At 47.0% G+C, this 21,715-nt stretch overlaps 16 non-coding genes across 16 annotated transcripts; all 16 read right to left on the bottom strand.

Moving 5' to 3' along the window:
- Positions 1 to 1,115: 1,115 nt before the first annotated feature.
- Positions 1,116 to 1,306, bottom strand: LOC142261164 (U2 spliceosomal RNA). The gene has a single exon (XR_012728915.1). It is a non-coding gene; the product is annotated as a U2 spliceosomal RNA (small nuclear RNA).
- A 1,117-nt stretch (positions 1,307 to 2,423) lies between these two features.
- LOC142261347 (U2 spliceosomal RNA) lies at positions 2,424 to 2,608 on the bottom strand. Its single transcript, XR_012729077.1, has one exon. It is a non-coding gene; the product is annotated as a U2 spliceosomal RNA (small nuclear RNA).
- Positions 2,609 to 3,930: 1,322 nt separating this feature from the next.
- Positions 3,931 to 4,121, bottom strand: LOC142261163 (U2 spliceosomal RNA). Its single transcript, XR_012728914.1, has one exon. It is a non-coding gene; the product is annotated as a U2 spliceosomal RNA (small nuclear RNA).
- A 1,117-nt stretch (positions 4,122 to 5,238) lies between these two features.
- On the bottom strand, positions 5,239 to 5,429 carry LOC142261162 (U2 spliceosomal RNA). Its single transcript, XR_012728913.1, has one exon. It is a non-coding gene; the product is annotated as a U2 spliceosomal RNA (small nuclear RNA).
- A 1,117-nt stretch (positions 5,430 to 6,546) lies between these two features.
- LOC142261161 (U2 spliceosomal RNA) lies at positions 6,547 to 6,737 on the bottom strand. Its single transcript, XR_012728912.1, has one exon. It is a non-coding gene; the product is annotated as a U2 spliceosomal RNA (small nuclear RNA).
- Positions 6,738 to 7,854: 1,117 nt separating this feature from the next.
- Positions 7,855 to 8,045, bottom strand: LOC142261160 (U2 spliceosomal RNA). The gene has a single exon (XR_012728911.1). It is a non-coding gene; the product is annotated as a U2 spliceosomal RNA (small nuclear RNA).
- Positions 8,046 to 9,162: 1,117 nt separating this feature from the next.
- LOC142261159 (U2 spliceosomal RNA) lies at positions 9,163 to 9,353 on the bottom strand. The gene has a single exon (XR_012728910.1). It is a non-coding gene; the product is annotated as a U2 spliceosomal RNA (small nuclear RNA).
- A 1,117-nt stretch (positions 9,354 to 10,470) lies between these two features.
- Positions 10,471 to 10,661, bottom strand: LOC142261158 (U2 spliceosomal RNA). Its single transcript, XR_012728909.1, has one exon. It is a non-coding gene; the product is annotated as a U2 spliceosomal RNA (small nuclear RNA).
- A 1,117-nt stretch (positions 10,662 to 11,778) lies between these two features.
- On the bottom strand, positions 11,779 to 11,969 carry LOC142261156 (U2 spliceosomal RNA). Its single transcript, XR_012728907.1, has one exon. It is a non-coding gene; the product is annotated as a U2 spliceosomal RNA (small nuclear RNA).
- A 1,117-nt stretch (positions 11,970 to 13,086) lies between these two features.
- Positions 13,087 to 13,277, bottom strand: LOC142261155 (U2 spliceosomal RNA). Its single transcript, XR_012728906.1, has one exon. It is a non-coding gene; the product is annotated as a U2 spliceosomal RNA (small nuclear RNA).
- Positions 13,278 to 14,394: 1,117 nt separating this feature from the next.
- On the bottom strand, positions 14,395 to 14,585 carry LOC142261153 (U2 spliceosomal RNA). The gene has a single exon (XR_012728905.1). It is a non-coding gene; the product is annotated as a U2 spliceosomal RNA (small nuclear RNA).
- Positions 14,586 to 15,702: 1,117 nt separating this feature from the next.
- LOC142261152 (U2 spliceosomal RNA) lies at positions 15,703 to 15,893 on the bottom strand. The gene has a single exon (XR_012728904.1). It is a non-coding gene; the product is annotated as a U2 spliceosomal RNA (small nuclear RNA).
- A 1,117-nt stretch (positions 15,894 to 17,010) lies between these two features.
- On the bottom strand, positions 17,011 to 17,201 carry LOC142261151 (U2 spliceosomal RNA). Its single transcript, XR_012728903.1, has one exon. It is a non-coding gene; the product is annotated as a U2 spliceosomal RNA (small nuclear RNA).
- A 1,117-nt stretch (positions 17,202 to 18,318) lies between these two features.
- LOC142261150 (U2 spliceosomal RNA) lies at positions 18,319 to 18,509 on the bottom strand. Its single transcript, XR_012728902.1, has one exon. It is a non-coding gene; the product is annotated as a U2 spliceosomal RNA (small nuclear RNA).
- Positions 18,510 to 19,626: 1,117 nt separating this feature from the next.
- On the bottom strand, positions 19,627 to 19,817 carry LOC142261149 (U2 spliceosomal RNA). Its single transcript, XR_012728901.1, has one exon. It is a non-coding gene; the product is annotated as a U2 spliceosomal RNA (small nuclear RNA).
- A 1,117-nt stretch (positions 19,818 to 20,934) lies between these two features.
- LOC142261148 (U2 spliceosomal RNA) lies at positions 20,935 to 21,125 on the bottom strand. Its single transcript, XR_012728900.1, has one exon. It is a non-coding gene; the product is annotated as a U2 spliceosomal RNA (small nuclear RNA).
- Between the last annotated feature and the right edge of the window lie 590 nt (positions 21,126 to 21,715).

Genomic DNA, 21,715 nt, shown 5'->3' with positions numbered 1-21,715 from the left:
CCAGAATTGGTTTGGGCCTCGAGTGGCACCCTGGCCTATGCCGGACACATCTTAGGGAGAGAGAGCGAGAGGGAGACAAACCCACGCCTACACAAGACATTTTGTCACCCAAGCCAACCCTTGAAAAGGCTGCTTTGCAGAGCAAAAACAAGAAGAATGGTGCGTTTTGCAGCCGCCGCCCACTGCAATGAATCTGAATAACTCCTCCTTTAGGGCGCAAGCAACTCCCCTCCCCCTTGCAGTCTTTCCAATTCACGATACAAAAAGACGGACAGGACAGGTTGCCTGACTTTCCGTCACTGCCACCCTTTGCCATCCTTACCCGTAGAAAGCCCTTTCATCATCCCCAAACCCTAATCTTTTCCCTTTCCTTCCCAGCCCCCAAACCCTGCCCTCTGTACCTTTCTCACCACCCGCTTCCCTTCTCCTGTCATCCCCCTACCACCCGAGAAAAAAAGAGATTGCCCCCTCCTTCCACTAGCCCACCCTCCCACCCAAAGAACAACTTCTTCTGCGCAGCTTGTTTTCTAGGCAGCAGCGCTATTGTGATGTCATCGGGGGGCATTGTGACAAGCCGCCAGTGTTCCGTCTCTTCATGTTGTGCACTGTTCAAACCGAAAATACATCAACAGGCAGGCTACAGAAAAGCTTACTAACAAAGGTTAGAGAGGGGCTTTCTCAGAGGGCTTTTTACAGTTTGTCTATTCCCAATTAGCCGGTTTAGTATACTTAATGAAAGTACTAATTCTTTCATAGGCCGCCCATTCTTAGTATTTGACGTTCAGGTAACAACAGGTAACTTTATTTGGAGTGGAAGCAGAGAGATAACACCAGATGCCAATTGTAGATCCTCTCACACCTGTGGTCACTGCAGCATCTGACTCCACTTTGTCCAAAAGGGATCTATTCCATTCAATTACACATGATCTAGATTAGACTGACAACAAGATACTGCACGGGACATAGCAGAGTTGGTGAAGTTGAGTGGTGATGAGTTTGCTATTTGGATGAATAAAGCAAGTAAAAAGTGTGTTAGATAAAAATTCATTTCAATTCGCTAATCGGGCTAATATGAATCAGGTGAATCGAGTTCTGCTTTTGGAAACTGGGTTAAGAAGGGGTGCACCGTTCCTGGAGGTACTGCAATACCAGGTCAATGCGTGGAGTGGACAGAGCAAGCTCTTTTTCCATCTCCCTGTTCTAAAAATCCATTTAATATATGGTCCCCAGATAGGGGACGTATCAGATATTAAACTGATAAGAACAGATACTACACTTGATCTTAGCCAAAAGGCCGAGAAGCGATAACCAGAATTGGTTTGGGCCTCGAGTGGCACCCTGGCCTATGCCGGACACATCTTAGGGAGAGAGAGCGAGAGGGAGACAAACCCACGCCTACACAAGACATTTTGTCACCCAAGCCAACCCTTGAAAAGGCTGCTTTGCAGAGCAAAAACAAGAAGAATGGTGCGTTTTGCAGCCGCCGCCCACTGCAATGAATCTGAATAACTCCTCCTTTAGGGCGCAAGCAACTCCCCTCCCCCTTGCAGTCTTTCCAATTCACGATACAAAAAGACGGACAGGACAGGTTGCCTGACTTTCCGTCACTGCCACCCTTTGCCATCCTTACCCGTAGAAAGCCCTTTCATCATCCCCAAACCCTAATCTTTTCCCTTTCCTTCCCAGCCCCCAAACCCTGCCCTCTGTACCTTTCTCACCACCCGCTTCCCTTCTCCTGTCATCCCCCTACCACCCGGGAAAAAAAGAGATTGCCCCCTCCTTCCACTAGCCCACCCTCCCACCCAAAGAACAACTTCTTCTGCGCAGCTTGTTTTCTAGGCAGCAGCGCTATTGTGATGTCATCGGGGGGCATTGTGACAAGCCGCCAGTGTTCCGTCTCTTCATGTTGTGCACTGTTCAAACCGAAAATACATCAACAGGCAGGCTACAGAAAAGCTTACTAACAAAGGTTAGAGAGGGGCTTTCTCAGAGGGCTTTTTACAGTTTGTCTATTCCCAATTAGCCGGTTTAGTATACTTAATGAAAGTACTAATTCTTTCATAGGCCGCCCATTCTTAGTATTTGACGTTCAGGTAACAACAGGTAACTTTATTTGGAGTGGAAGCAGAGAGATAACACCAGATGCCAATTGTAGATCCTCTCACACCTGTGGTCACTGCAGCATCTGACTCCACTTTGTCCAAAAGGGATCTATTCCATTCAATTACACATGATCTAGATTAGACTGACAACAAGATACTGCACGGGACATAGCAGAGTTGGTGAAGTTGAGTGGTGATGAGTTTGCTATTTGGATGAATAAAGCAAGTAAAAAGTGTGTTAGATAAAAATTCATTTCAATTCGCTAATCGGGCTAATATGAATCAGGTGAATCGAGTTCTGCTTTTGGAAACTGGGTTAAGAAGGGGTGCACCGTTCCTGGAGGTACTGCAATACCAGGTCAATGCGTGGAGTGGACAGAGCAAGCTCTTTTTCCATCTCCCTGTTCTAAAAATCCATTTAATATATGGTCCCCAGATAGGGGACGTATCAGATATTAAACTGATAAGAACAGATGAGATTTCATCCGCAAATTTCAGAAAACGGTCATCGGCCACCACAGAAAAACGCAGTGCCGCAGGTGATCGCCTCCCGAGCCCAGGAACCACCAGCCATAAGGGGACGTAAGCACCAAAAGGCGCAACAATCCCCGAGGCCGGCGGTTGTGCAAGCCCGGGCCCCTCCCAGCCAAGACCAAGGCAAACCCAATGAAGGGACTACACTTGATCTTAGCCAAAAGGCCGAGAAGCGATAACCAGAATTGGTTTGGGCCTCGAGTGGCACCCTGGCCTATGCCGGACACATCTTAGGGAGAGAGAGCGAGAGGGAGACAAACCCACGCCTACACAAGACATTTTGTCACCCAAGCCAACCCTTGAAAAGGCTGCTTTGCAGAGCAAAAACAAGAAGAATGGTGCGTTTTGCAGCCGCCGCCCACTGCAATGAATCTGAATAACTCCTCCTTTAGGGCGCAAGCAACTCCCCTCCCCCTTGCAGTCTTTCCAATTCACGATACAAAAAGACGGACAGGACAGGTTGCCTGACTTTCCGTCACTGCCACCCTTTGCCATCCTTACCCGTAGAAAGCCCTTTCATCATCCCCAAACCCTAATCTTTTCCCTTTCCTTCCCAGCCCCCAAACCCTGCCCTCTGTACCTTTCTCACCACCCGCTTCCCTTCTCCTGTCATCCCCCTACCACCCGGGAAAAAAAGAGATTGCCCCCTCCTTCCACTAGCCCACCCTCCCACCCAAAGAACAACTTCTTCTGCGCAGCTTGTTTTCTAGGCAGCAGCGCTATTGTGATGTCATCGGGGGGCATTGTGACAAGCCGCCAGTGTTCCGTCTCTTCATGTTGTGCACTGTTCAAACCGAAAATACATCAACAGGCAGGCTACAGAAAAGCTTACTAACAAAGGTTAGAGAGGGGCTTTCTCAGAGGGCTTTTTACAGTTTGTCTATTCCCAATTAGCCGGTTTAGTATACTTAATGAAAGTACTAATTCTTTCATAGGCCGCCCATTCTTAGTATTTGACGTTCAGGTAACAACAGGTAACTTTATTTGGAGTGGAAGCAGAGAGATAACACCAGATGCCAATTGTAGATCCTCTCACACCTGTGGTCACTGCAGCATCTGACTCCACTTTGTCCAAAAGGGATCTATTCCATTCAATTACACATGATCTAGATTAGACTGACAACAAGATACTGCACGGGACATAGCAGAGTTGGTGAAGTTGAGTGGTGATGAGTTTGCTATTTGGATGAATAAAGCAAGTAAAAAGTGTGTTAGATAAAAATTCATTTCAATTCGCTAATCGGGCTAATATGAATCAGGTGAATCGAGTTCTGCTTTTGGAAACTGGGTTAAGAAGGGGTGCACCGTTCCTGGAGGTACTGCAATACCAGGTCAATGCGTGGAGTGGACAGAGCAAGCTCTTTTTCCATCTCCCTGTTCTAAAAATCCATTTAATATATGGTCCCCAGATAGGGGACGTATCAGATATTAAACTGATAAGAACAGATACTACACTTGATCTTAGCCAAAAGGCCGAGAAGCGATAACCAGAATTGGTTTGGGCCTCGAGTGGCACCCTGGCCTATGCCGGACACATCTTAGGGAGAGAGAGCGAGAGGGAGACAAACCCACGCCTACACAAGACATTTTGTCACCCAAGCCAACCCTTGAAAAGGCTGCTTTGCAGAGCAAAAACAAGAAGAATGGTGCGTTTTGCAGCCGCCGCCCACTGCAATGAATCTGAATAACTCCTCCTTTAGGGCGCAAGCAACTCCCCTCCCCCTTGCAGTCTTTCCAATTCACGATACAAAAAGACGGACAGGACAGGTTGCCTGACTTTCCGTCACTGCCACCCTTTGCCATCCTTACCCGTAGAAAGCCCTTTCATCATCCCCAAACCCTAATCTTTTCCCTTTCCTTCCCAGCCCCCAAACCCTGCCCTCTGTACCTTTCTCACCACCCGCTTCCCTTCTCCTGTCATCCCCCTACCACCCGGGAAAAAAAGAGATTGCCCCCTCCTTCCACTAGCCCACCCTCCCACCCAAAGAACAACTTCTTCTGCGCAGCTTGTTTTCTAGGCAGCAGCGCTATTGTGATGTCATCGGGGGGCATTGTGACAAGCCGCCAGTGTTCCGTCTCTTCATGTTGTGCACTGTTCAAACCGAAAATACATCAACAGGCAGGCTACAGAAAAGCTTACTAACAAAGGTTAGAGAGGGGCTTTCTCAGAGGGCTTTTTACAGTTTGTCTATTCCCAATTAGCCGGTTTAGTATACTTAATGAAAGTACTAATTCTTTCATAGGCCGCCCATTCTTAGTATTTGACGTTCAGGTAACAACAGGTAACTTTATTTGGAGTGGAAGCAGAGAGATAACACCAGATGCCAATTGTAGATCCTCTCACACCTGTGGTCACTGCAGCATCTGACTCCACTTTGTCCAAAAGGGATCTATTCCATTCAATTACACATGATCTAGATTAGACTGACAACAAGATACTGCACGGGACATAGCAGAGTTGGTGAAGTTGAGTGGTGATGAGTTTGCTATTTGGATGAATAAAGCAAGTAAAAAGTGTGTTAGATAAAAATTCATTTCAATTCGCTAATCGGGCTAATATGAATCAGGTGAATCGAGTTCTGCTTTTGGAAACTGGGTTAAGAAGGGGTGCACCGTTCCTGGAGGTACTGCAATACCAGGTCAATGCGTGGAGTGGACAGAGCAAGCTCTTTTTCCATCTCCCTGTTCTAAAAATCCATTTAATATATGGTCCCCAGATAGGGGACGTATCAGATATTAAACTGATAAGAACAGATACTACACTTGATCTTAGCCAAAAGGCCGAGAAGCGATAACCAGAATTGGTTTGGGCCTCGAGTGGCACCCTGGCCTATGCCGGACACATCTTAGGGAGAGAGAGCGAGAGGGAGACAAACCCACGCCTACACAAGACATTTTGTCACCCAAGCCAACCCTTGAAAAGGCTGCTTTGCAGAGCAAAAACAAGAAGAATGGTGCGTTTTGCAGCCGCCGCCCACTGCAATGAATCTGAATAACTCCTCCTTTAGGGCGCAAGCAACTCCCCTCCCCCTTGCAGTCTTTCCAATTCACGATACAAAAAGACGGACAGGACAGGTTGCCTGACTTTCCGTCACTGCCACCCTTTGCCATCCTTACCCGTAGAAAGCCCTTTCATCATCCCCAAACCCTAATCTTTTCCCTTTCCTTCTCAGCCCCCAAACCCTGCCCTCTGTACCTTTCTCACCACCCGCTTCCCTTCTCCTGTCATCCCCCTACCACCCGGGAAAAAAAGAGATTGCCCCCTCCTTCCACTAGCCCACCCTCCCACCCAAAGAACAACTTCTTCTGCGCAGCTTGTTTTCTAGGCAGCAGCGCTATTGTGATGTCATCGGGGGGCATTGTGACAAGCCGCCAGTGTTCCGTCTCTTCATGTTGTGCACTGTTCAAACCGAAAATACATCAACAGGCAGGCTACAGAAAAGCTTACTAACAAAGGTTAGAGAGGGGCTTTCTCAGAGGGCTTTTTACAGTTTGTCTATTCCCAATTAGCCGGTTTAGTATACTTAATGAAAGTACTAATTCTTTCATAGGCCGCCCATTCTTAGTATTTGACGTTCAGGTAACAACAGGTAACTTTATTTGGAGTGGAAGCAGAGAGATAACACCAGATGCCAATTGTAGATCCTCTCACACCTGTGGTCACTGCAGCATCTGACTCCACTTTGTCCAAAAGGGATCTATTCCATTCAATTACACATGATCTAGATTAGACTGACAACAAGATACTGCACGGGACATAGCAGAGTTGGTGAAGTTGAGTGGTGATGAGTTTGCTATTTGGATGAATAAAGCAAGTAAAAAGTGTGTTAGATAAAAATTCATTTCAATTCGCTAATCGGGCTAATATGAATCAGGTGAATCGAGTTCTGCTTTTGGAAACTGGGTTAAGAAGGGGTGCACCGTTCCTGGAGGTACTGCAATACCAGGTCAATGCGTGGAGTGGACAGAGCAAGCTCTTTTTCCATCTCCCTGTTCTAAAAATCCATTTAATATATGGTCCCCAGATAGGGGACGTATCAGATATTAAACTGATAAGAACAGATACTACACTTGATCTTAGCCAAAAGGCCGAGAAGCGATAACCAGAATTGGTTTGGGCCTCGAGTGGCACCCTGGCCTATGCCGGACACATCTTAGGGAGAGAGAGCGAGAGGGAGACAAACCCACGCCTACACAAGACATTTTGTCACCCAAGCCAACCCTTGAAAAGGCTGCTTTGCAGAGCAAAAACAAGAAGAATGGTGCGTTTTGCAGCCGCCGCCCACTGCAATGAATCTGAATAACTCCTCCTTTAGGGCGCAAGCAACTCCCCTCCCCCTTGCAGTCTTTCCAATTCACGATACAAAAAGACGGACAGGACAGGTTGCCTGACTTTCCGTCACTGCCACCCTTTGCCATCCTTACCCGTAGAAAGCCCTTTCATCATCCCCAAACCCTAATCTTTTCCCTTTCCTTCCCAGCCCCCAAACCCTGCCCTCTGTACCTTTCTCACCACCCGCTTCCCTTCTCCTGTCATCCCCCTACCACCCGGGAAAAAAAGAGATTGCCCCCTCCTTCCACTAGCCCACCCTCCCACCCAAAGAACAACTTCTTCTGCGCAGCTTGTTTTCTAGGCAGCAGCGCTATTGTGATGTCATCGGGGGGCATTGTGACAAGCCGCCAGTGTTCCGTCTCTTCATGTTGTGCACTGTTCAAACCGAAAATACATCAACAGGCAGGCTACAGAAAAGCTTACTAACAAAGGTTAGAGAGGGGCTTTCTCAGAGGGCTTTTTACAGTTTGTCTATTCCCAATTAGCCGGTTTAGTATACTTAATGAAAGTACTAATTCTTTCATAGGCCGCCCATTCTTAGTATTTGACGTTCAGGTAACAACAGGTAACTTTATTTGGAGTGGAAGCAGAGAGATAACACCAGATGCCAATTGTAGATCCTCTCACACCTGTGGTCACTGCAGCATCTGACTCCACTTTGTCCAAAAGGGATCTATTCCATTCAATTACACATGATCTAGATTAGACTGACAACAAGATACTGCACGGGACATAGCAGAGTTGGTGAAGTTGAGTGGTGATGAGTTTGCTATTTGGATGAATAAAGCAAGTAAAAAGTGTGTTAGATAAAAATTCATTTCAATTCGCTAATCGGGCTAATATGAATCAGGTGAATCGAGTTCTGCTTTTGGAAACTGGGTTAAGAAGGGGTGCACCGTTCCTGGAGGTACTGCAATACCAGGTCAATGCGTGGAGTGGACAGAGCAAGCTCTTTTTCCATCTCCCTGTTCTAAAAATCCATTTAATATATGGTCCCCAGATAGGGGACGTATCAGATATTAAACTGATAAGAACAGATACTACACTTGATCTTAGCCAAAAGGCCGAGAAGCGATAACCAGAATTGGTTTGGGCCTCGAGTGGCACCCTGGCCTATGCCGGACACATCTTAGGGAGAGAGAGCGAGAGGGAGACAAACCCACACCTACACAAGACATTTTGTCACCCAAGCCAACCCTTGAAAAGGCTGCTTTGCAGAGCAAAAACAAGAAGAATGGTGCGTTTTGCAGCCGCCGCCCACTGCAATGAATCTGAATAACTCCTCCTTTAGGGCGCAAGCAACTCCCCTCCCCCTTGCAGTCTTTCCAATTCACGATACAAAAAGACGGACAGGACAGGTTGCCTGACTTTCCGTCACTGCCACCCTTTGCCATCCTTACCCGTAGAAAGCCCTTTCATCATCCCCAAACCCTAATCTTTTCCCTTTCCTTCCCAGCCCCCAAACCCTGCCCTCTGTACCTTTCTCACCACCCGCTTCCCTTCTCCTGTCATCCCCCTACCACCCGGGAAAAAAAGAGATTGCCCCCTCCTTCCACTAGCCCACCCTCCCACCCAAAGAACAACTTCTTCTGCGCAGCTTGTTTTCTAGGCAGCAGCGCTATTGTGATGTCATCGGGGGGCATTGTGACAAGCCGCCAGTGTTCCGTCTCTTCATGTTGTGCACTGTTCAAACCGAAAATACATCAACAGGCAGGCTACAGAAAAGCTTACTAACAAAGGTTAGAGAGGGGCTTTCTCAGAGGGCTTTTTACAGTTTGTCTATTCCCAATTAGCCGGTTTAGTATACTTAATGAAAGTACTAATTCTTTCATAGGCCGCCCATTCTTAGTATTTGACGTTCAGGTAACAACAGGTAACTTTATTTGGAGTGGAAGCAGAGAGATAACACCAGATGCCAATTGTAGATCCTCTCACACCTGTGGTCACTGCAGCATCTGACTCCACTTTGTCCAAAAGGGATCTATTCCATTCAATTACACATGATCTAGATTAGACTGACAACAAGATACTGCACGGGACATAGCAGAGTTGGTGAAGTTGAGTGGTGATGAGTTTGCTATTTGGATGAATAAAGCAAGTAAAAAGTGTGTTAGATAAAAATTCATTTCAATTCGCTAATCGGGCTAATATGAATCAGGTGAATCGAGTTCTGCTTTTGGAAACTGGGTTAAGAAGGGGTGCACCGTTCCTGGAGGTACTGCAATACCAGGTCAATGCGTGGAGTGGACAGAGCAAGCTCTTTTTCCATCTCCCTGTTCTAAAAATCCATTTAATATATGGTCCCCAGATAGGGGACGTATCAGATATTAAACTGATAAGAACAGATACTACACTTGATCTTAGCCAAAAGGCCGAGAAGCGATAACCAGAATTGGTTTGGGCCTCGAGTGGCACCCTGGCCTATGCCGGACACATCTTAGGGAGAGAGAGCGAGAGGGAGACAAACCCACGCCTACACAAGACATTTTGTCACCCAAGCCAACCCTTGAAAAGGCTGCTTTGCAGAGCAAAAACAAGAAGAATGGTGCGTTTTGCAGCCGCCGCCCACTGCAATGAATCTGAATAACTCCTCCTTTAGGGCGCAAGCAACTCCCCTCCCCCTTGCAGTCTTTCCAATTCACGATACAAAAAGACGGACAGGACAGGTTGCCTGACTTTCCGTCACTGCCACCCTTTGCCATCCTTACCCGTAGAAAGCCCTTTCATCATCCCCAAACCCTAATCTTTTCCCTTTCCTTCCCAGCCCCCAAACCCTGCCCTCTGTACCTTTCTCACCACCCGCTTCCCTTCTCCTGTCATCCCCCTACCACCCGGGAAAAAAAGAGATTGCCCCCTCCTTCCACTAGCCCACCCTCCCACCCAAAGAACAACTTCTTCTGCGCAGCTTGTTTTCTAGGCAGCAGCGCTATTGTGATGTCATCGGGGGGCATTGTGACAAGCCGCCAGTGTTCCGTCTCTTCATGTTGTGCACTGTTCAAACCGAAAATACATCAACAGGCAGGCTACAGAAAAGCTTACTAACAAAGGTTAGAGAGGGGCTTTCTCAGAGGGCTTTTTACAGTTTGTCTATTCCCAATTAGCCGGTTTAGTATACTTAATGAAAGTACTAATTCTTTCATAGGCCGCCCATTCTTAGTATTTGACGTTCAGGTAACAACAGGTAACTTTATTTGGAGTGGAAGCAGAGAGATAACACCAGATGCCAATTGTAGATCCTCTCACACCTGTGGTCACTGCAGCATCTGACTCCACTTTGTCCAAAAGGGATCTATTCCATTCAATTACACATGATCTAGATTAGACTGACAACAAGATACTGCACGGGACATAGCAGAGTTGGTGAAGTTGAGTGGTGATGAGTTTGCTATTTGGATGAATAAAGCAAGTAAAAAGTGTGTTAGATAAAAATTCATTTCAATTCGCTAATCGGGCTAATATGAATCAGGTGAATCGAGTTCTGCTTTTGGAAACTGGGTTAAGAAGGGGTGCACCGTTCCTGGAGGTACTGCAATACCAGGTCAATGCGTGGAGTGGACAGAGCAAGCTCTTTTTCCATCTCCCTGTTCTAAAAATCCATTTAATATATGGTCCCCAGATAGGGGACGTATCAGATATTAAACTGATAAGAACAGATACTACACTTGATCTTAGCCAAAAGGCCGAGAAGCGATAACCAGAATTGGTTTGGGCCTCGAGTGGCACCCTGGCCTATGCCGGACACATCTTAGGGAGAGAGAGCGAGAGGGAGACAAACCCACGCCTACACAAGACATTTTGTCACCCAAGCCAACCCTTGAAAAGGCTGCTTTGCAGAGCAAAAACAAGAAGAATGGTGCGTTTTGCAGCCGCCGCCCACTGCAATGAATCTGAATAACTCCTCCTTTAGGGCGCAAGCAACTCCCCTCCCCCTTGCAGTCTTTCCAATTCACGATACAAAAAGACGGACAGGACAGGTTGCCTGACTTTCCGTCACTGCCACCCTTTGCCATCCTTACCCGTAGAAAGCCCTTTCATCATCCCCAAACCCTAATCTTTTCCCTTTCCTTCCCAGCCCCCAAACCCTGCCCTCTGTACCTTTCTCACCACCCGCTTCCCTTCTCCTGTCATCCCCCTACCACCCGGGAAAAAAAGAGATTGCCCCCTCCTTCCACTAGCCCACCCTCCCACCCAAAGAACAACTTCTTCTGCGCAGCTTGTTTTCTAGGCAGCAGCGCTATTGTGATGTCATCGGGGGGCATTGTGACAAGCCGCCAGTGTTCCGTCTCTTCATGTTGTGCACTGTTCAAACCGAAAATACATCAACAGGCAGGCTACAGAAAAGCTTACTAACAAAGGTTAGAGAGGGGCTTTCTCAGAGGGCTTTTTACAGTTTGTCTATTCCCAATTAGCCGGTTTAGTATACTTAATGAAAGTACTAATTCTTTCATAGGCCGCCCATTCTTAGTATTTGACGTTCAGGTAACAACAGGTAACTTTATTTGGAGTGGAAGCAGAGAGATAACACCAGATGCCAATTGTAGATCCTCTCACACCTGTGGTCACTGCAGCATCTGACTCCACTTTGTCCAAAAGGGATCTATTCCATTCAATTACACATGATCTAGATTAGACTGACAACAAGATACTGCATGGGACATAGCAGAGTTGGTGAAGTTGAGTGGTGATGAGTTTGCTATTTGGATGAATAAAGCAAGTAAAAAGTGTGTTAGATAAAAATTCATTTCAATTCGCTAATCGGGCTAATATGAATCAGGTGAATCGAGTTCTGCTTTTGGAAACTGGGTTAAGAAGGGGTGCACCGTTCCTGGAGGTACTGCAATACCAGGTCAATGCGTGGAGTGGACAGAGCAAGCTCTTTTTCCATCTCCCTGTTCTAAAAATCCATTTAATATATGGTCCCCAGATAGGGGACGTATCAGATATTAAACTGATAAGAACAGATACTACACTTGATCTTAGCCAAAAGGCCGAGAAGCGATAACCAGAATTGGTTTGGGCCTCGAGTGGCACCCTGGCCTATGCCGGACACATCTTAGGGAGAGAGAGCGAGAGGGAGACAAACCCACGCCTACACAAGACATTTTGTCACCCAAGCCAACCCTTGAAAAGGCTGCTTTGCAGAGCAAAAACAAGAAGAATGGTGCGTTTTGCAGCCGCCGCCCACTGCAATGAATCTGAATAACTCCTCCTTTAGGGCGCAAGCAACTCCCCTCCCCCTTGCAGTCTTTCCAATTCACGATACAAAAAGACGGACAGGACAGGTTGCCTGACTTTCCGTCACTGCCACCCTTTGCCATCCTTACCCGTAGAAAGCCCTTTCATCATCCCCAAACCCTAATCTTTTCCCTTTCCTTCCCAGCCCCCAAACCCTGCCCTCTGTACCTTTCTCACCACCCGCTTCCCTTCTCCTGTCATCCCCCTACCACCCGGGAAAAAAAGAGATTGCCCCCTCCTTCCACTAGCCCACCCTCCCACCCAAAGAACAACTTCTTCTGCGCAGCTTGTTTTCTAGGCAGCAGCGCTATTGTGATGTCATCGGGGGGCATTGTGACAAGCCGCCAGTGTTCCGTCTCTTCATGTTGTGCACTGTTCAAACCGAAAATACATCAACAGGCAGGCTACAGAAAAGCTTACTAACAAAGGTTAGAGAGGGGCTTTCTCAGAGGGCTTTTTACAGTTTGTCTATTCCCAATTAGCCGGTTTAGTATACTTAATGAAAGTACTAATTCTTTCATAGGCCGCCCATTCTTAGTATTTGACGTTCAGGTAACAACAGGTAACTTTATTTGGAGTGGAAGCAGAGAGATAACACCAGATGCCAATTGTAGATCCTCTCACACCTGTGGTCACTGCAGCATCTGACTCCACTTTGTCCAAAAGGGATCTATTCCATTCAATTACACATGATCTAGATTAGACTGACAACAAGATACTGCACGGGACATAGCAGAGTTGGTGAAGTTGAGTGGTGATGAGTTTGCTATTTGGATGAATAAAGCAAGTAAAAAGTGTGTTAGATAAAAATTCATTTCAATTCGCTAATCGGGCTAATATGAATCAGGTGAATCGAGTTCTGCTTTTGGAAACTGGGTTAAGAAGGGGTGCACCGTTCCTGGAGGTACTGCAATACCAGGTCAATGCGTGGAGTGGACAGAGCAAGCTCTTTTTCCATCTCCCTGTTCTAAAAATCCATTTAATATATGGTCCCCAGATAGGGGACGTATCAGATATTAAACTGATAAGAACAGATACTACACTTGATCTTAGCCAAAAGGCCGAGAAGCGATAACCAGAATTGGTTTGGGCCTCGAGTGGCACCCTGGCCTATGCCGGACACATCTTAGGGAGAGAGAGCGAGAGGGAGACAAACCCACGCCTACACAAGACATTTTGTCACCCAAGCCAACCCTTGAAAAGGCTGCTTTGCAGAGCAAAAACAAGAAGAATGGTGCGTTTTGCAGCCGCCGCCCACTGCAATGAATCTGAATAACTCCTCCTTTAGGGCGCAAGCAACTCCCCTCCCCCTTGCAGTCTTTCCAATTCACGATACAAAAAGACGGACAGGACAGGTTGCCTGACTTTCCGTCACTGCCACCCTTTGCCATCCTTACCCGTAGAAAGCCCTTTCATCATCCCCAAACCCTAATCTTTTCCCTTTCCTTCCCAGCCCCCAAACCCTGCCCTCTGTACCTTTCTCACCACCCGCTTCCCTTCTCCTGTCATCCCCCTACCACCCGGGAAAAAAAGAGATTGCCCCCTCCTTCCACTAGCCCACCCTCCCACCCAAAGAACAACTTCTTCTGCGCAGCTTGTTTTCTAGGCAGCAGCGCTATTGTGATGTCATCGGGGGGCATTGTGACAAGCCGCCAGTGTTCCGTCTCTTCATGTTGTGCACTGTTCAAACCGAAAATACATCAACAGGCAGGCTACAGAAAAGCTTACTAACAAAGGTTAGAGAGGGGCTTTCTCAGAGGGCTTTTTACAGTTTGTCTATTCCCAATTAGCCGGTTTAGTATACTTAATGAAAGTACTAATTCTTTCATAGGCCGCCCATTCTTAGTATTTGACGTTCAGGTAACAACAGGTAACTTTATTTGGAGTGGAAGCAGAGAGATAACACCAGATGCCAATTGTAGATCCTCTCACACCTGTGGTCACTGCAGCATCTGACTCCACTTTGTCCAAAAGGGATCTATTCCATTCAATTACACATGATCTAGATTAGACTGACAACAAGATACTGCACGGGACATAGCAGAGTTGGTGAAGTTGAGTGGTGATGAGTTTGCTATTTGGATGAATAAAGCAAGTAAAAAGTGTGTTAGATAAAAATTCATTTCAATTCGCTAATCGGGCTAATATGAATCAGGTGAATCGAGTTCTGCTTTTGGAAACTGGGTTAAGAAGGGGTGCACCGTTCCTGGAGGTACTGCAATACCAGGTCAATGCGTGGAGTGGACAGAGCAAGCTCTTTTTCCATCTCCCTGTTCTAAAAATCCATTTAATATATGGTCCCCAGATAGGGGACGTATCAGATATTAAACTGATAAGAACAGATACTACACTTGATCTTAGCCAAAAGGCCGAGAAGCGATAACCAGAATTGGTTTGGGCCTCGAGTGGCACCCTGGCCTATGCCGGACACATCTTAGGGAGAGAGAGCGAGAGGGAGACAAACCCACGCCTACACAAGACATTTTGTCACCCAAGCCAACCCTTGAAAAGGCTGCTTTGCAGAGCAAAAACAAGAAGAATGGTGCGTTTTGCAGCCGCCGCCCACTGCAATGAATCTGAATAACTCCTCCTTTAGGGCGCAAGCAACTCCCCTCCCCCTTGCAGTCTTTCCAATTCACGATACAAAAAGACGGACAGGACAGGTTGCCTGACTTTCCGTCACTGCCACCCTTTGCCATCCTTACCCGTAGAAAGCCCTTTCATCATCCCCAAACCCTAATCTTTTCCCTTTCCTTCCCAGCCCCCAAACCCTGCCCTCTGTACCTTTCTCACCACCCGCTTCCCTTCTCCTGTCATCCCCCTACCACCCGGGAAAAAAAGAGATTGCCCCCTCCTTCCACTAGCCCACCCTCCCACCCAAAGAACAACTTCTTCTGCGCAGCTTGTTTTCTAGGCAGCAGCGCTATTGTGATGTCATCGGGGGGCATTGTGACAAGCCGCCAGTGTTCCGTCTCTTCATGTTGTGCACTGTTCAAACCGAAAATACATCAACAGGCAGGCTACAGAAAAGCTTACTAACAAAGGTTAGAGAGGGGCTTTCTCAGAGGGCTTTTTACAGTTTGTCTATTCCCAATTAGCCGGTTTAGTATACTTAATGAAAGTACTAATTCTTTCATAGGCCGCCCATTCTTAGTATTTGACGTTCAGGTAACAACAGGTAACTTTATTTGGAGTGGAAGCAGAGAGATAACACCAGATGCCAATTGTAGATCCTCTCACACCTGTGGTCACTGCAGCATCTGACTCCACTTTGTCCAAAAGGGATCTATTCCATTCAATTACACATGATCTAGATTAGACTGACAACAAGATACTGCACGGGACATAGCAGAGTTGGTGAAGTTGAGTGGTGATGAGTTTGCTATTTGGATGAATAAAGCAAGTAAAAAGTGTGTTAGATAAAAATTCATTTCAATTCGCTAATCGGGCTAATATGAATCAGGTGAATCGAGTTCTGCTTTTGGAAACTGGGTTAAGAAGGGGTGCACCGTTCCTGGAGGTACTGCAATACCAGGTCAATGCGTGGAGTGGACAGAGCAAGCTCTTTTTCCATCTCCCTGTTCTAAAAATCCATTTAATATATGGTCCCCAGATAGGGGACGTATCAGATATTAAACTGATAAGAACAGATACTACACTTGATCTTAGCCAAAAGGCCGAGAAGCGATAACCAGAATTGGTTTGGGCCTCGAGTGGCACCCTGGCCTATGCCGGACACATCTTAGGGAGAGAGAGCGAGAGGGAGACAAACCCACGCCTACACAAGACATTTTGTCACCCAAGCCAACCCTTGAAAAGGCTGCTTTGCAGAGCAAAAACAAGAAGAATGGTGCGTTTTGCAGCCGCCGCCCACTGCAATGAATCTGAATAACTCCTCCTTTAGGGCGCAAGCAACTCCCCTCCCCCTTGCAGTCTTTCCAATTCACGATACAAAAAGACGGACAGGACAGGTTGCCTGACTTTCCGTCACTGCCACCCTTTGCCATCCTTACCCGTAGAAAGCCCTTTCATCATCCCCAAACCCTAATCTTTTCCCTTTCCTTCTCAGCCCCCAAACCCTGCCCTCTGTACCTTTCTCACCACCCGCTTCCCTTCTCCTGTCATCCCCCTACCACCCGGGAAAAAAAGAGATTGCCCCCTCCTTCCACTAGCCCACCCTCCCACCCAAAGAACAACTTCTTCTGCGCAGCTTGTTTTCTAGGCAGCAGCGCTATTGTGATGTCATCGGGGGGCATTGTGACAAGCCGCCAGTGTTCCGTCTCTTCATGTTGTGCACTGTTCAAACCGAAAATACATCAACAGGCAGGCTACAGAAAAGCTTACTAACAAAGGTTAGAGAGGGGCTTTCTCAGAGGGCTTTTTACAGTTTGTCTATTCCCAATTAGCCGGTTTAGTATACTTAATGAAAGTACTAATTCTTTCATAGGCCGCCCATTCTTAGTATTTGACGTTCAGGTAACAACAGGTAACTTTATTTGGAGTGGAAGCAGAGAGATAACACCAGATGCCAATTGTAGATCCTCTCACACCTGTGGTCACTGCAGCATCTGACTCCACTTTGTCCAAAAGGGATCTATTCCATTCAATTACACATGATCTAGATTAGACTGACAACAAGATACTGCACGGGACATAGCAGAGTTGGTGAAGTTGAGTGGTGATGAGTTTGCTATTTGGATGAATAAAGCAAGTAAAAAGTGTGTTAGATAAAAATTCATTTCAATTCGCTAATCGGGCTAATATGAATCAGGTGAATCGAGTTCTGCTTTTGGAAACTGGGTTAAGAAGGGGTGCACCGTTCCTGGAGGTACTGCAATACCAGGTCAATGCGTGGAGTGGACAGAGCAAGCTCTTTTTCCATCTCCCTGTTCTAAAAATCCATTTAATATATGGTCCCCAGATAGGGGACGTATCAGATATTAAACTGATAAGAACAGATACTACACTTGATCTTAGCCAAAAGGCCGAGAAGCGATAACCAGAATTGGTTTGGGCCTCGAGTGGCACCCTGGCCTATGCCGGACACATCTTAGGGAGAGAGAGCGAGAGGGAGACAAACCCACGCCTACACAAGACATTTTGTCACCCAAGCCAACCCTTGAAAAGGCTGCTTTGCAGAGCAAAAACAAGAAGAATGGTGCGTTTTGCAGCCGCCGCCCACTGCAATGAATCTGAATAACTCCTCCTTTAGGGCGCAAGCAACTCCCCTCCCCCTTGCAGTCTTTCCAATTCACGATACAAAAAGACGGACAGGACAGGTTGCCTGACTTTCCGTCACTGCCACCCTTTGCCATCCTTACCCGTAGAAAGCCCTTTCATCATCCCCAAACCCTAATCTTTTCCCTTTCCTTCCCAGCCCCCAAACCCTGCCCTCTGTACCTTTCTCACCACCCGCTTCCCTTCTCCTGTCATCCCCCTACCACCCGGGAAAAAAAGAGATTGCCCCCTCCTTCCACTAGCCCACCCTCCCACCCAAAGAACAACTTCTTCTGCGCAGCTTGTTTTCTAGGCAGCAGCGCTATTGTGATGTCATCGGGGGGCATTGTGACAAGCCGCCAGTGTTCCGTCTCTTCATGTTGTGCACTGTTCAAACCGAAAATACATCAACAGGCAGGCTACAGAAAAGCTTACTAACAAAGGTTAGAGAGGGGCTTTCTCAGAGGGCTTTTTACAGTTTGTCTATTCCCAATTAGCCGGTTTAGTATACTTAATGAAAGTACTAATTCTTTCATAGGCCGCCCATTCTTAATATTTGACGTTCAGGTAACAACAGGTAACTTTATTTGGAGTGGAAGCAGAGAGATAACACCAGATGCCAATTGTAGATCCTCTCACACCTGTGGTCACTGCAGCATCTGACTCCACTTTGTCCAAAAGGGATCTATTCCATTCAATTACACATGATCTAGATTAGACTGACAACAAGATACTGCACGGGACATAGCAGAGTTGGTGAAGTTGAGTGGTGATGAGTTTGCTATTTGGATGAATAAAGCAAGTAAAAAGTGTGTTAGATAAAAATTCATTTCAATTCGCTAATCGGGCTAATATGAATCAGGTGAATCGAGTTCTGCTTTTGGAAACTGGGTTAAGAAGGGGTGCACCGTTCCTGGAGGTACTGCAATACCAGGTCAATGCGTGGAGTGGACAGAGCAAGCTCTTTTTCCATCTCCCTGTTCTAAAAATCCATTTAATATATGGTCCCCAGATAGGGGACGTATCAGATATTAAACTGATAAGAACAGATACTACACTTGATCTTAGCCAAAAGGCCGAGAAGCGATAACCAGAATTGGTTTGGGCCTCGAGTGGCACCCTGGCCTATGCCGGACACATCTTAGGGAGAGAGAGCGAGAGGGAGACAAACCCACGCCTACACAAGACATTTTGTCACCCAAGCCAACCCTTGAAAAGGCTGCTTTGCAGAGCAAAAACAAGAAGAATGGTGCGTTTTGCAGCCGCCGCCCACTGCAATGAATCTGAATAACTCCTCCTTTAGGGCGCAAGCAACTCCCCTCCCCCTTGCAGTCTTTCCAATTCACGATACAAAAAGACGGACAGGACAGGTTGCCTGACTTTCCGTCACTGCCACCCTTTGCCATCCTTACCCGTAGAAAGCCCTTTCATCATCCCCAAACCCTAATCTTTTCCCTTTCCTTCCCAGCCCCCAAACCCTGCCCTCTGTACCTTTCTCACCACCCGCTTCCCTTCTCCTGTCATCCCCCTACCACCCGGGAAAAAAAGAGATTGCCCCCTCCTTCCACTAGCCCACCCTCCCACCCAAAGAACAACTTCTTCTGCGCAGCTTGTTTTCTAGGCAGCAGCGCTATTGTGATGTCATCGGGGGGCATTGTGACAAGCCGCCAGTGTTCCGTCTCTTCATGTTGTGCACTGTTCAAACCGAAAATACATCAACAGGCAGGCTACAGAAAAGCTTACTAACAAAGGTTAGAGAGGGGCTTTCTCAGAGGGCTTTTTACAGTTTGTCTATTCCCAATTAGCCGGTTTAGTATACTTAATGAAAGTACTAATTCTTTCATAGGCCGCCCATTCTTAGTATTTGACGTTCAGGTAACAACAGGTAACTTTATTTGGAGTGGAAGCAGAGAGATAACACCAGATGCCAATTGTAGATCCTCTCACACCTGTGGTCACTGCAGCATCTGACTCCACTTTGTCCAAAAGGGATCTATTCCATTCAATTACACATGATCTAGATTAGACTGACAACAAGATACTGCACGGGACATAGCAGAGTTGGTGAAGTTGAGTGGTGATGAGTTTGCTATTTGGATGAATAAAGCAAGTAAAAAGTGTGTTAGATAAAAATTCATTTCAATTCGCTAATCGGGCTAATATGAATCAGGTGAATCGAGTTCTGCTTTTGGAAACTGGGTTAAGAAGGGGTGCACCGTTCCTGGAGGTACTGCAATACCAGGTCAATGCGTGGAGTGGACAGAGCAAGCTCTTTTTCCATCTCCCTGTTCTAAAAATCCATTTAATATATGGTCCCCAGATAGGGGACGTATCAGATATTAAACTGATAAGAACAGATACTACACTTGATCTTAGCCAAAAGGCCGAGAAGCGATAACCAGAATTGGTTTGGGCCTCGAGTGGCACCCTGGCCTATGCCGGACACATCTTAGGGAGAGAGAGCGAGAGGGAGACAAACCCACGCCTACACAAGACATTTTGTCACCCAAGCCAACCCTTGAAAAGGCTGCTTTGCAGAGCAAAAACAAGAAGAATGGTGCGTTTTGCAGCCGCCGCCCACTGCAATGAATCTGAATAACTCCTCCTTTAGGGCGCAAGCAACTCCCCTCCCCCTTGCAGTCTTTCCAATTCACGATACAAAAAGACGGACAGGACAGGTTGCCTGACTTTCCGTCACTGCCACCCTTTGCCATCCTTACCCGTAGAAAGCCCTTTCATCATCCCCAAACCCTAATCTTTTCCCTTTCCTTCCCAGCCCCCAAACCCTGCCCTCTGTACCTTTCTCACCACCCGCTTCCCTTCTCCTGTCATCCCCCTACCACCCGGGAAAAAAAGAGATTGCCCCCTCCTTCCACTAGCCCACCCTCCCACCCAAAGAACAACTTCTTCTGCGCAGCTTGTTTTCTAGGCAGCAGCGCTATTGTGATGTCATCGGGGGGCATTGTGACAAGCCGCCAGTGTTCCGTCTCTTCATGTTGTGCACTGTTCAAACCGAAAATACATCAACAGGCAGGCTACAGAAAAGCTTACTAACAAAGGTTAGAGAGGGGCTTTCTCAGAGGGCTTTTTACAGTTTGTCTATTCCCAATTAGCCGGTTTAGTATACTTAATGAAAGTACTAATTCTTTCATAGGCCGCCCATTCTTAGTATTTGACGTTCAGGTAACAACAGGTAACTTTATTTGGAGTGGAAGCAGAGAGATAACACCAGATGCCAATTGTAGATCCTCTCACACCTGTGGTCACTGCAGCATCTGACTCCACTTTGTCCAAAAGGGATCTATTCCATTCAATTACACATGATCTAGATTAGACTGACAACAAGATACTGCATGGGACATAGCAGAGTTGGTGAAGTTGAGTGGTGATGAGTTTGCTATTTGGATGAATAAAGCAAGTAAAAAGTGTGTTAGATAAAAATTCATTTCAATTCGCTAATCGGGCTAATATGAATCAGGTGAATCGAGTTCTGCTTTTGGAAACTGGGTTAAGAAGGGGTGCACCGTTCCTGGAGGTACTGCAATACCAGGTCAATGCGTGGAGTGGACAGAGCAAGCTCTTTTTCCATCTCCCTGTTCTAAAAATCCATTTAATATATGGTCCCCAGATAGGGGACGTATCAGATATTAAACTGATAAGAACAGATACTACACTTGATCTTAGCCAAAAGGCCGAGAAGCGATAACCAGAATTGGTTTGGGCCTCGAGTGGCACCCTGGCCTATGCCGGACACATCTTAGGGAGAGAGAGCGAGAGGGAGACAAACCCACGCCTACACAAGACATTTTGTCACCCAAGCCAACCCTTGAAAAGGCTGCTTTGCAGAGCAAAAACAAGAAGAATGGTGCGTTTTGCAGCCGCCGCCCACTGCAATGAATCTGAATAACTCCTCCTTTAGGGCGCAAGCAACTCCCCTCCCCCTTGCAGTCTTTCCAATTCACGATACAAAAAGACGGACAGGACAGGTTGCCTGACTTTCCGTCACTGCCACCCTTTGCCATCCTTACCCGTAGAAAGCCCTTTCATCATCCCCAAACCCTAATCTTTTCCCTTTCCTTCCCAGCCCCCAAACCCTGCCCTCTGTACCTTTCTCACCACCCGCTTCCCTTCTCCTGTCATCCCCCTACCACCCGGGAAAAAAAGAGATTGCCCCCTCCTTCCACTAGCCCACCCTCCCACCCAAAGAACAACTTCTTCTGCGCAGCTTGTTTTCTAGGCAGCAGCGCTATTGTGATGTCATCGGGGGGCATTGTGACAAGCCGCCAGTGTTCCG

Source organism: Anomaloglossus baeobatrachus, unplaced genomic scaffold, assembly GCF_048569485.1.
Source record: "Anomaloglossus baeobatrachus isolate aAnoBae1 unplaced genomic scaffold, aAnoBae1.hap1 Scaffold_213, whole genome shotgun sequence".
Classification (NCBI taxonomy): domain Eukaryota; kingdom Metazoa; phylum Chordata; class Amphibia; order Anura; family Aromobatidae; genus Anomaloglossus; species Anomaloglossus baeobatrachus.
Note: the sequence above shows the minus strand (reverse complement) of the source record. Positions and strands in the feature narration are given on the sequence as shown.